General features: G+C 40.0%; 2 long non-coding RNA genes across 4 annotated transcripts in view; both read left to right on the top strand.

Moving 5' to 3' along the window:
- LOC117877565 overlaps nucleotides 1-12,987 on the top strand; it is a 41,811-nt gene that overhangs the window by 5,954 nt on the left and 22,870 nt on the right. The gene's annotated exons all lie outside the window — the stretch shown is intronic.
- On the top strand, nucleotides 4,116-5,945 carry LOC117877568. Its single transcript, XR_004645762.1, has 2 exons — nucleotides 4,116-5,144; nucleotides 5,627-5,945. It is a non-coding gene; the product is annotated as an uncharacterized LOC117877568 (long non-coding RNA).

Here is a 12,987-nt window from a genome sequence, read left to right as displayed (position 1 = left end):
ATTGGGATAGGCACAGTACAAATATATAGGAAATGACATATATTGTGATATCCATTTACCCACGTGACATATAGATATGTCAAAGATGTATGAGACGTGCAATTCATCATATGATTCTGCAATCTATTCCATGAATCACACTACTGTTTGTAGGGGGCATGGTATTAAATTATACCCACCATATAAAGGGAGAATCCCAGCTTTTCTGTACACAGAATTATCACAGTTTTAAAGTATACCTATAGATACTCCCACACACTTTAAACACACCCCCTATAAAAGATTGCAGAGTCATGTGATAAATTGGAATTCCACATGCATCTTTGACTATCTTGCATGTACTCTGCCCATGAATCCTTCTTTTCTAAGACTTCTTCTAGCATTCCAAACCTCTGAGCAGCTTCAGCTGCGATTTAAAAGTAAAGATCCTGCCACTACAATCGTTCGTTCTTCCCTTCCTCCTACCATATGGAATTCCCCCTCCAAAATTTCACTAGCCCAAAATTCAAGTGACAAGTTTCAGGTCCCCAACTCTGCATGGTTAGAAATAGGAGTTTGATAGAGTCGGGAAGAAGAGAATACCAACGTATCAACCGGGCAAATAATACTTGATTCTAGCCATGGAAGGTCCAAAGATATTGGACTTTAAAAATCATGACATTTTTATGTATAGAAAGCTAGTCCATGGTATTTGAAGAGATTTTACATTTGAATTGGTTCTACCGGTTGTCGCCCCCGCTGAACTCCATTCAGAAGTATTCATGGTAAGGGATTCTGGCGTTTGCAGGTAAAAGCACAGGAAAAGAGTCCCAGTAACACCCTTTTAAAATCTCTAAAACTTTTTTAAAAGAGTGGCATAAAGGTTTTATATACTTTTATATATATACATTATATTTTGAATGACCCACAATAACTAGTCGCTGGTAGCTGGTGACATTAGTGGCTAATTTTGACATTTCATTGTCACATTGATAAAAATATTTATATCACACCATGCCAATGCATATATAAAGCGAGGTGTCTGATTGTGGATATAAAAACTATTTTTCTATAGATAAATCACTTAGGGTGTATATTTAAAGGTATATTTTAGTTTACATATTAAAGCAATAGAGTGTTCATGAAAGGTTGTAAATTATATTTATTATTATTATTATTTACTGTATGATATACAGTATTTATCCAATAAAATTAAATAACTCTCTTAACTTATTACAGATTTCGAAATAAATACATTTTATGTTTCATACAATACTTAGACGCCCTAGCAGAAAGCACTGTGAAAAGGTACTGACTTCTAAAAAGGATAGCAATAGTTCAGTGTAATAGCTCAGCATTTATATATATATATATAAACATGATGCGTTTAAGTTCATGAGCGAGAAAGGTGTTTAAAACGTTTACATTTCTGTTGTTTTCCTTACACACATATGGCTTAACATAGGAAGCGTGATTATTTCATTAAATTTGATTATGCATTTTTGCAAATCTAGATTTTCCTGAATAAAATTCTGGCACCTGTTATAAGCCCCCAAACAGGAGCTCATGCTGTAAATGCTTTCTACCCTGCAGCAATGCGTTTTAGAACTGCACACCTTATATTCAGATAAACGCAATGGACTAATTATAAGACTAAGACACACACACGCAAAGTAGATTGTGAAGCCATCCTTGGTTTTGTTCAAACATAGAAAGGACAGGGTTCTATACGCCATACCCAAGCAGAATTGGAACTTTGCGACTTCAATGGGGGTAGAGATAGATCAGTTTCTTTAAGAAATGGATGTATTCCCTTAAAATTAGTTAAATATGGGGAGATTGATGTTTTACTTTTCTTTGTTTTACTTACTGTGACGGGCATGAGGGAAAATGAAAAGGAAAGAGAAAAAAGTACAGAGTGCAAGAAATGTAGAAGGGTTGAGCCTCTAATTAGGATCATTTGTAAATTAGTTAAGATTTTTTTAAAGTGTAGTATTAATCTGTCTTATCTGCATCCATTACACAATATAAATGTTTCTTTGTCTAATTTTCAAAAGGTTTTAGCTGAAGAACATAATGAATTCCTATTGTTAACGTATAGTGTATAAATCTGCTTTTACACATTTTTTTTAATAGTTAGCTAACAATTGCTCATTTGACTCTTTGGTGTAGTCTGGTGCAATAGATTTGATCCATTATTTTATGAATTGTTGCTCTGAAGATGTCGCACTGACATTTAGAAGAATACCTCAGAACTTTCAAGCGCAGCTGTTATGTTATATTCCAGCAGATCAGTTATATCGAGACATGCAAATACTCATAAGAATATTGTAAAATATATATTTTTTTACAAATGTCTCTGCGGAGGGAGGGGGCTGCTTTTCTTTTCTTTTGTTTGTTTCCATGCCAAAAATGGCACAGTCCAAATTGGGAACAAATGGCTTGCAGAATCGCCCCCCCCCCCCCCGAACCTCCGCCGCCTTCTTCCAGGAAGAAAGCTTGTTTGAATTTATAGGCACTTTTTAAAAAATAATAATTTCGCGTTTTAATTCTGAAAGGGCTAGTATGTGGTTTTCTTTGAACTCCCTTATTTTAAAAATGATTGAGTGAATGTGTTGGGAGGGCTTTTACTTTTATTTCTGTTTTTTAAAAATGTGTAAAATAGACCAATAAATAAACTTCGCTCCTAGTACGGGGCGTGGTAATGCAAGTTTCAGCCCGGAGCAAATTTTTATAAGTTATAAACCCCTAGAAAAATAAGCGGTTTTAATTGAAACACTGGCGGATTCGGAAGTGTGCACCAGCGTACTAGAACATACTGTTCATCTCGTTGGGACTACCAAAGCACCCATGCAATTGTGATTTAGCTGCTTGATTAAGTGGCTTGATTAGGACGTCTCCCCGCCCCATTGACGAATGTATAATATTCACACCAAAAGCTGCAGCGGATCTAATTATGTAATACATTGGGCTGCAAGCGGTTACACATCCGAGTAATTCTACTGATGTAAATGGGTCAGTCTCGGAGAGCTAAAGCATTACTCCCCGGAGTAAGGGTTTGCAAGAGCAGCACCAAATATTTATCCGATTCCAGTGTCTATAGGGCTGTGATAAGAAATCAGACATAAAACATTCAATAGCAATGAAAACTCTTATTGGCAGAGCAGCTTTGCGGCTAATTTTGGCCTCTCTGTTCTCATTGATTTTTGAGTGTGCGCCAAGACAGTTAAATTGAACTTGCTAATATTTTAGTGGCTAAGTTCTACAGACTTCGGTTACTTTCATTTAAATATGCTCTTGGCTTTATTCTTGTTATCTTGAGTTCGGGCCTGATCCTGCGTTGCAGTCAATGGAAGATGTGCTTTTTGAGGCCTCCAGCATTGGAGCCTTCATATCTGGAAACCATGGTACTGCCTTTACTGTTTGGGAGGGAAAGAGGTGGGCCGTTGCAAGCCAGCTTTTGCCTTGCTATAAAATAGCATAGACATGTGTCTAACATATATAATTGTGTCGCTAGTGTACAAACATAGCGTCTCTTCTCAAAGTCCTATCCAGAAAAAAGGTTGTATGTCAAAGATGTTGAGGAAGATTGTGTATATTTCCAGTTCCTTACCTAACTGCAGATCTAGGAGCACAACCATACGGTTAAGTCAAGATAAGTGGGGAAAGAACCCCATGCAGGGGCTGATCCTGTGGGAGCGGTGGGGGCACCAGTAAGGAAGACTTTCATCAGGGTGCCCCGCCTAAATGAATGGGGAGCTGCACTGCATAGTGGCTAGCACAGATTGGCCTACAAGCATCTCCTGGCTCATCTCGGTTGCCTGTGATAAATGCGTGTGTGACTTTGCTTTAACATGACCACAAATACTATAGCAACGCGAGTGTCATTCGGTACAGAGACCTCATCCCTGACAAGAGCACTGAAAATGCATCTTATTTGTCTAAAATGTGGGGAATTAAATAATGCGGCTTCTTCCCCCTCTCCCTGCCCCCGAAGTGACTCTTCCAGACATGCTACTTTTGAAATTTTCCATTAACACATTTTGGTAAAAGTGCACGTGTTTAGTTAATTCTCTTTTACCATCGCTGCGTGACTTGGTGCATTTGATTTTGCTTTGGCTGCCAGTGGCTAGTCAGAGGCACACAGAAAAATTGCTCCCCACAAATGTAGCTATTATTTGACAGATTCCCTTTCCTCTGGCATGAAAGGCCGTTTTAACCTCCTCTGCTCCGCGATCAGCGTGGGGAAGCGGGGCGCTTTTCCATGTGGATCCGGGCGGCACCACCAAGACTGGACCAGACAAGAAAGCGACAAGAACCAGGAATGAGCTTCCCAAGAATGTGAGGGCAAGACATTCTAACTGGGATGTCAACGGCTGGCGGTGACGCTGTTCCCTTTCTCGCCCGCATTTTTGGGTGTCCAGTGATTGACTTGTTCGGAACTCGAGTACTTTCATTCCCACAACCTGCCTGAACGTTTCAGCAGACTGCAGGGGAGTCAGAGCAATGTTATCTCCGAAACATAATGCTAATAAATGTGTTCATATGTTGGACATTCCCCTGGCCTGTTTTATGGGGTTTCACTGGTGGTGTTTTAATGGGCTGGGTCATTGAGACTGATGCTAGCAAGGTTATTAGGATTAAGTAACCTAATGAATCGTGTTACCATTAGCGGGCTTTGAAGGAAGGTTGTTTCCCATGCAACGTGGTTTTGTGACTCTTAACACGGACAATTATGTTTAAGTGTACCTGGATAAGGGTTGGGGGTGGAAATCGTTTCCTTTTTTTAAACTGAGTCTCTTAGGCGCAGAAAGGGGTTTACTGATGTAGCAGCTAAAGAAAGAGACAGAAGGCTGTTTATTTTTTTATCCTGTGAATGTCCAGAGTTGCTCATTGAGCCAGAAATCTTGTCCGGGTTTCCATGATATTTTAAAGAGCAAAAGTCATGTAAGCGGCTCCCTTGTGTATGTTTCAATTTGTTCGAAATAGATAGAAATGAGATTTCTCTCTGAGACGTTATTTGGTGAAATTATTTAGACAAACCAATCACAAACAAACCCACACCAAGAGGGACTGACCGATTTTTTTACTAATGGCATTTAGAAAAAAAATCGAAGGCGTTATTTAAAAAAAATAGTTCAATTTTATTTTGAAGAACGAAACAGGTAAGCAACATTTGATTTACTTTGTAACTGCTTGCATTGCTTAATGTTTGTCTTATGCATACTAGAAACGCTTTAATATCTAACTACATTTTTTGGTACTTTAGGAAGGAGAGACCAAGGTTTCGGTTTTGTGTAATCATAAGCTCTGGCAAATCTAGTGGAAACAAAGTTTCATTATAATGCAGAAAAGATCAGAAACTACTACCTTAGCATACATTAATGAGCCTCTAGCTCTCTCCATTAGATAAAATACATCCGATTGCAGTGGGTAATGTTCAATCGCATGTTTGCCAGAAATCCACCAATTTCTTTGGCTGACTGGGAACTACATTCTTAGCTTTTCAGATGTCATCACTACCAGACAGAGAAAAACAAACAGAGGAAAAGAGCTGTACCAAAGGCGTCAGCTCTGAAACACGCAGCCATTTTATTTGGATTCTGTATTGTTGGGAAACCAATAAAGTGAAATTTATCTCCTGCAGCTCCAGCTGGACCATGATTTGCTGTATTCTCTGCACAGTGTTTGCTGCCTGCCTACTCTCTGCCACTCTGTGCAAGGCTCAGAAGCAACCAGCAGGTTGACTTGAGTGAACTCGGGCGCCATCCACTGTCTTCTTTCTACTGGGCAAACTAGGCAAGGGAAACTGTTTGGCAACCGGATTTAGATTAATACCGTGGATAAATTTGCCATTAATTGCCCTCCGGAGAGGGAGTTTCAATGTAATTATAATTTATGGATTGTAATAATCACTCGAGGGTGACCATATCTGTTAATGGCTAATTAAATTAGATCATATTTGAGATATTTGTCTGGTGTTTATATTTCGGACTGTTCTCACTTTTTAAATACATGTAGTTTCACAATGCAAATCTTTTAAAGAGCATAACCGGAGAGTGGCTAGAGAGGAGGAGGAGGAAAGGTGATAAACCACTGATTTGGGTACACACATGTTTTATTTCTTTTGTTCGGATGAGAACTGATGTTTATCCATTTGTATCCATGATGATTTCGGTGTGATTTTAGGGTTTTGGGGTGATTTTTTCTCAATTGTAAGGACACATTTAAACATGGGAACGCACTACATAATATCTTCGCATCCAACCTTAAAGCGACGCTTTCAAAGCGAGGGGAAAGGCAATGAGTCGGTGACAAGGCAATCAACACGTCTGGACAAGGGCAGGACAAGCGATTCTTGACAGGGGCACAGAGGCACAGATGTAGAGGGGTAAAGGATAGGCTGGGGGGCGAGGGATTCAGCATCAGGAACCAGGGATTGTGGGGGAATGTAGCAACAAATACAACTAACTGTTCTGAACCTAGTCACTGGACTTCTTCACATTAGTGGACAAGTTGGTGTTTCCACCTGAATTACAAAGCAAAGAGCTCTTAATTACCCTGGGAGAGTCCGATCTTTTACAGCATACAGTTGGGTATCCGTGGTTTAAAGATCTCAGTGACATAACTTTATATAAACAGAATAATCACGCCCACGGAAACTTCATTTATAAGTATAAGGTTTATTACTAAACACACATAAAAACTGCCTTCCTCTCTCTCTCTCGCCATTTCTAATGACATATAACTGGCGTTGTAATGAAGATTAATATGCTGTTTCCACAAACTGATGACATATTTTTCAGATATAAAATGATATAATTGCACTAAACACCAGCCGCAAACCAAAATACACGTTTTCCGACCAAAAAAGCACATAATTATGTGGTTCAGCTGCAACCCACACTAAATGTACATCAATATAGGCTAAGGATTTTCCTTCTTAAAGAATTTATTGTCATGAGGTTTCGTCTTTACTTCACTCAGCACCGTCATTATCTGATCATCGATTTCTCTCTGACACTCAAAGCAGTTCAAGTTGAATCCGAATTTTGAATCGGGTTTTGATGGTGTTTGCTTTTAAGAACTCAATCTAAACTAGCGATCCACTTCCACAAACGGACACGTTCTTTGTTCCAGGATCACTGGCAATAAATAGAAGTTTTTCTACTACCTCTAACGCGGCGTAAAACACAATGACCATATTTTCCACCATCCGATCCGGATTCCTCCGGGTAGGGAAGGAACTGGCTCTGGATATCTGCTTCTGCTTGGCTATTCCCAGGAGCTGCTCTGGGTCATTAGTTTCGCGCTCCAGATAGCTCTGAATCATTTTCTTTTGGATGGTGGTTTTAATTAACTTTCTGCAAGCTGGAGTTCAGGCTTCTGATATATTGAAATGAAGGAGGGAGTTAAAAGCCCGGTTTGTCTGCCACTAGCTTAATAACGTTTAGTGTGTTGTTAGTGTAAAAAAAATCAGGACCCGTATTAATACTGAACCCCTGGAAAAATAGGAGTCCTTTGTCTACCCCACCCCCTTTCTCCGGACATGTGCACTGTCTCTTCTAACTGTGCATTTCACAAAGTTGTTTCCGGGATGTTAATGTTAGAATTCCCGATCCCGAAAATGATCACACCTGCAGCTTTAGCTAGCTCCCGGTCAGGGGAAAACCCTGCTCATTTGCGGGAGTCATTTATAAGGGCACAAACCAGCTCAGATTTCGTTTCCCCTAGTCTCACTCTCGATATAAAATCATAGCGTATAAATTAGCCCTTTCCTGGCCAGTATTGCACCTATCCCCTGCAGCTGCTGCTGGCACAGAGGTGCTGACTGCACGCGGGATGTCGCATAGCTGACCCAGATCTGGCCTCTTAACGCCAAATTATATTGGCACCATAATATTGGCATTCTTGCACTTACCAGGGCCTTCAACTGCACCTTTCCCTCTGGAGAACGTAGGCGGGGAAGGAACAAGGTGTCTGTCTGCAAATGGGAAGGGGTGCTTCAACCTGCCTGTCTTGGAAAATCTCCACGTTCCCATATTATGTCAAATTCATATTACTCTTCACACCCTGTTAAGAATTCACGCCTTGGAAACTGCTAAATGCTTCCAGCCACACAGGTACCTCCCTCCAGTGAGTCAGCCAGCCCAGCGCCTCTTTCACTCCTGATTAATTAGAACCGTTCGGTGGAGGTTTGGATTTTAGCACATTAGCTGTGTTTAGAACTGAACAAGGAATCGCTCTACCAATTCCTCAGATTCTTCCTGCTTCGGTTCACACATCAGGCCTACTTCTGTCACTGCTCGTGGGTACATCCTTTTCGGGGAAAGTTTGGGACCGCTTTCAGAGCTGCACCAGTTTAATAGTTCGGATGCCAGCCATTTGGCGTTAAGAGGCAGATCTGGGTCAGCTATGCGACATCCCGCGTGCAGTCAGCACCTCTGTGCCAGCAGCAGCTGCAGGGGATAGTCGTGGGCGGAGGGGGAGGACAGAGACCGATCAAAGGAGATTTGGAGGCAAGAAACAGTAAATGGAGTTGCAGAGCTGCATTGAAACTAACACACCTTGTATTTTATAGGTTTGGTCTAGGATTTTACTTCATCCTTGAGCGTGAAGCACTGGAAAAGGAACTGGGGTGTGGCCTGATGCTGTTGCAATGAAATCAAGAGCAGCTTTGCCATTAAGTTAAATGAAACAGAACAGAGCCCTAGATTTTCCATGTACCTGTTTAGCCTGTGAGGTTTTGCAGAGGTCACATCTTCGCGTGTATTTTCAACCTTGTTGGTTTAGCATTATTGCCTTGAAAGGAAAACAGTCATTTTCGACACCAACTCTTGCATCTGGATAGAAAACAAGTCAGAATACTTTTGGTATTCGGGTGAGATTAATATGAAGCTAACTGATAATGGCACTTTCACTGAAAGGTTAGTGCAAAAGAATATTAATTTCTCAATATAATACTGTATCACCTTCGTTATTAATGTGAAATCTTGCCCAGTAGACGATACTCGATGCTCTGCTGCACTTGCACACGCTGCTCATTCAGATCGTGTGTTAAACTGAAACAAGACATTTCATTCTGTAGCAAAATCTCCCGCCCTCTCATCGGACAGTTTTAAAACAAAAAAAACTAAAGAACTTTGGCCCTCAGTTACACCAAGTGCAATCATATGGTTCCTGTCCTGCGTTACGAGTGGTTAGCAAGGCGTTTGACTGAAGGCAGATTGTAAAAATATTATAATCTTTGAGAAGGAAGGTTTTTTCTCACCTGTTTGTTTAGGGGGAGGTGAGATGGGTGGAAGGGGCGGTTTTGCAGTCCTCACAATTAGAAGTTCAGAATACAGATGCGTGACGTACGATTGTCCACCATATTTCTGGACCAAAAAGCTTCAGGTAAATAGACGTACTTAAAACTCGGGCTGTTGTTTCCAACCTGAAATAAAACATTGGATTTTCATCTCGTGGTTCTAAGCAAGTGCCCCGACAAATTGTGGTTTTTAAAAGCCTTATTTTCAGTCTGGCACTAGCATTATGCACAAGGCCCAGATAATGGCCCATTCGAGCCTATCCTGGGGCAGATCCTCAGTTGGTGTAACTGGTCATAGCTCCATTGATTTCTGCCTTCCCTCCCTTCATCATCCACACAATACCCATCCACCACCATCACCACCCTCTACATACATACACATACACAAACACTTCCTTGGGATCACAGTCCTCCACCCATTATCGCTTGAGTGATCTCCAGCTCTGGTCAAAACCCGTCAGTTTGTTAGACGATTAAAAAACAGAACAAACAATGCTCTAAATTTGACTTTATTTGATTTCTTAAAATTACCAGAAGTGTTCAGCCTCCTTTATGTAACGTTTGTGCGCGTTGGGGAAATCCTAAAATTGGCCGTCCAGTCAATAATCACTAGAAACATGATGAGATGCACGTTTCTGGTTGATTAGCTATTTTACAATTAATTAATACTTCGATATTATATGGATTTATTCATAACGGGGCATGTGCGTGTGTGCGTGAGAGAGAGAATTTTTGGTTATTGTTTTAAGGTTTCAGTTTAATAAATATGACTAAGACAATAGTACACTTCAAGACTTTTCACCGCCATTTCAAAGCATAATTTTGTCAGTATTGATACTATACAATTTTAAAGGAGTTTGAAATATTTGTAAGCTATACATGCATTGTGCATTTTCGACATTTGGTTTCAGTTTTTCCTATTTCACGCAGGAGTACACCAAAGTCCTGATCTTGCATTTCTTCACAATGAGGACAACTTTTGGGTGCACAGAAAATGCAGGATCTGGCAAGCCCCTAAATAACTGGTTACAGGTCATTTTTTAGGATGCTAACGTCTTTAGGAGCATGCCACAATTGCATAGTTTGCCTAATTTCACAGCGAAGATTTACACACACACACACAAGAAAGGTTTCAGAGTAGCAGCCGTGTTCGTCTGTATCCGCAAAAAGAACAGGAGTACTTGTGGCACCTTAGAGACTAACACATTTATTTGAGCATAAGCTTTCGTGGGCTAAAACCTACTTAATACATGGACCATGACAACGGTAATAGTGGTTGTTCTGTTAACTGTATATCGCACTTGCATATTACAGGTATCATCTGGCATCCCAAACCTGGCATTAACCAAGCTAAACTAACTCTCATCTGAACTGCAGCCCTGCTACAAAATATCTTACTCCGACATGCTAGCGATTACATTTTTATTGTTGTTATAGTGCTGAAAAAAAGCAGTGTCTAGATGAGAAAATAAAAATATGCCCACTCCTGTACAATTTCCTCTTTTTAAAATGCCATGGTTACTACAACAAAACAATACAAAACCAAATAGAAAACGGGACCCCCTCTCCCAAGCCCCAAACAATCAGATTATGTATCAAGTCCCACTCCAAACCTTCCATTAGCTGACCGGAGGATTTCATGAATAGGGCCATATAATTTCTACCCATCACTTTAGTATGTGAAAGCCTCGCAATCTTAGATGTAGTTGTCCTCATAATACCCCTGTGGGGTAGGAAAATGCTACTATCCTCATTTTATAGACAGGGAACTGAGGTACAAAGAGGCTAAGTGATTGTCCCGGGGTCACACAAGAAGACTGTAACAGCCTCTCAGTAACAGCTGGAAAAAAAGTTGTTCATATTTAACATGAACTCACCATTACTAAGGACTGGCTGGAGTTGGAAAAAACCTTCGTCTTGGGCATAATCCAAAGCCAATAGGAGTCTTTCCATTGACTTCAGTGAGCTTTGGATCAGGGTCTAATGGCACTGTTAGGTTCTCCTTAAAGACGTAAAACAAAATAGAGTAATTGTTAAAGCATAAATAAAAGGGGAGTTTCAGCCTAGACCCTGCGGCCTTTAGTCAGGCAAACGTTCCCCTGAAACCTCCGGGAAATTATGTTTGTTTTACTCCAGCAATTTGGACTAATCGCCAAAGTAAACCCAGCAGGATTTGGCCCGGAAGGAGGTTTGCCTCATTAAGGAGTGCAGGATGAGACGATGGGCAATTTAACTAGTATTCCTGTTCCCAGAGATAACATTTCACAGCTCAGTGAAATAGACCCTACTTTTTTATTTTCAACCATCGAACCGCATTTTATTTACACTTCACAACTCCATATATTTCTCCTCACCCCCCCCCCCCCTTTATTGGTTTTATTTGATATTTGCCCTCTGTGAAATCAAACTTAATTCCTCAGATCAGCCTAGTGACATGCAACGGGTGTCCAATTGGACGGCACTTATTATACACCGAATAATTCTGCATTTCTAATTATTTCGTTATTCTTCCATGAAAACCTGCATAGTGACCAATAATGCACTGCTTTTCAAAGTGCTACTGTAACCGCCCGTGTTCCATCCACAGAGATATCTGTATCAATTGGCTAGGTACCATTATTTTTCTCCACTAAGTGAAATCTTACCTCTTTCATTTCTTCAAAGGTCAAGTCCCAATTATGGAGGATCACTTTTCAAATGCAATGTCTCGCTTTGCTTCAGGCCTAAACCAGAGACCGTGGAAGGACAGATATAAAGTGTACACTCTCAAAGGCTTATCAAGTCTTTACTGCATGGCATCCTATATTTAAAAATGAACTCCAGTTCATAGCAGTTTTGTAGAGTTTATTTATCTGTAGAGTTCTAAGCATATTTACATCAGACATGAAGACCTTCACAAAAGCTGAATTCCTTCCATCTGATGCCGAATACTTTTTAAAAAAAGTGAAATAAGATATGGATTAAAAAGAAACACAGCAAAGATGAAGTTGTCAAATGTATTAATTTTACAGTGAATTTTACAGATTATTATTTAAAGTATCAAATACTTTGGCAACTGTTAGAATCGTAAAAAAAGAAACCCCCTCGGAATCTGAGAACTAAAGAGCGGTAATATAATTTTCTGGGATAAGTACATGAATCATAGGAACTGGCTAATCTGCAGATGTTCAGTAAGTATCCAAAATGCTCCAATATGTATTCCAAATGTGACGGCGATCAATGCGCCCACCAGTCAATGTGTATTTTTAGGCTTCTTTTGATACACATTGTAACTTTGGACTTCCAGAAGCTACACACTTTTATGGAGAAGCGAATTTCCGCCATTGTCTTTACTACAAAACAAGAATCAGAGGCACATGACCTTTGCCATTCTTAGCTCTTTTCTGGATTATTACTATATTCGACTCTTTTCCTTTGAATTGTTTTGTAATAGTAAATTGGAATTAACCATTTCCTTATTCTAATTAGTTATATTGCGTGTGACTTTTTAATACCTGTGAGATTTATAGGGTATAAAGTGTGCGCACACTGAAGACATCTTGTTATCAGAGAGGCTACTTTTTGTACTAGAAAGTAAACAAAATAAGCAGTTAAAATACATAGGTTTTTCCAGCCTTGTTCCTTGATTGTGAGCTGGTGGGCTTGGTCTTCATCGTGCTGCCTGAATCCAAGCAGCCGTACACATTTTTTGTAATTAG

Source organism: Trachemys scripta, chromosome 5 (assembly GCF_013100865.1).
Source record: "Trachemys scripta elegans isolate TJP31775 chromosome 5, CAS_Tse_1.0, whole genome shotgun sequence".
Taxonomy (NCBI): domain Eukaryota; kingdom Metazoa; phylum Chordata; order Testudines; family Emydidae; genus Trachemys; species Trachemys scripta.
This window is presented reverse-complemented; position numbering and strand designations above follow the sequence as displayed.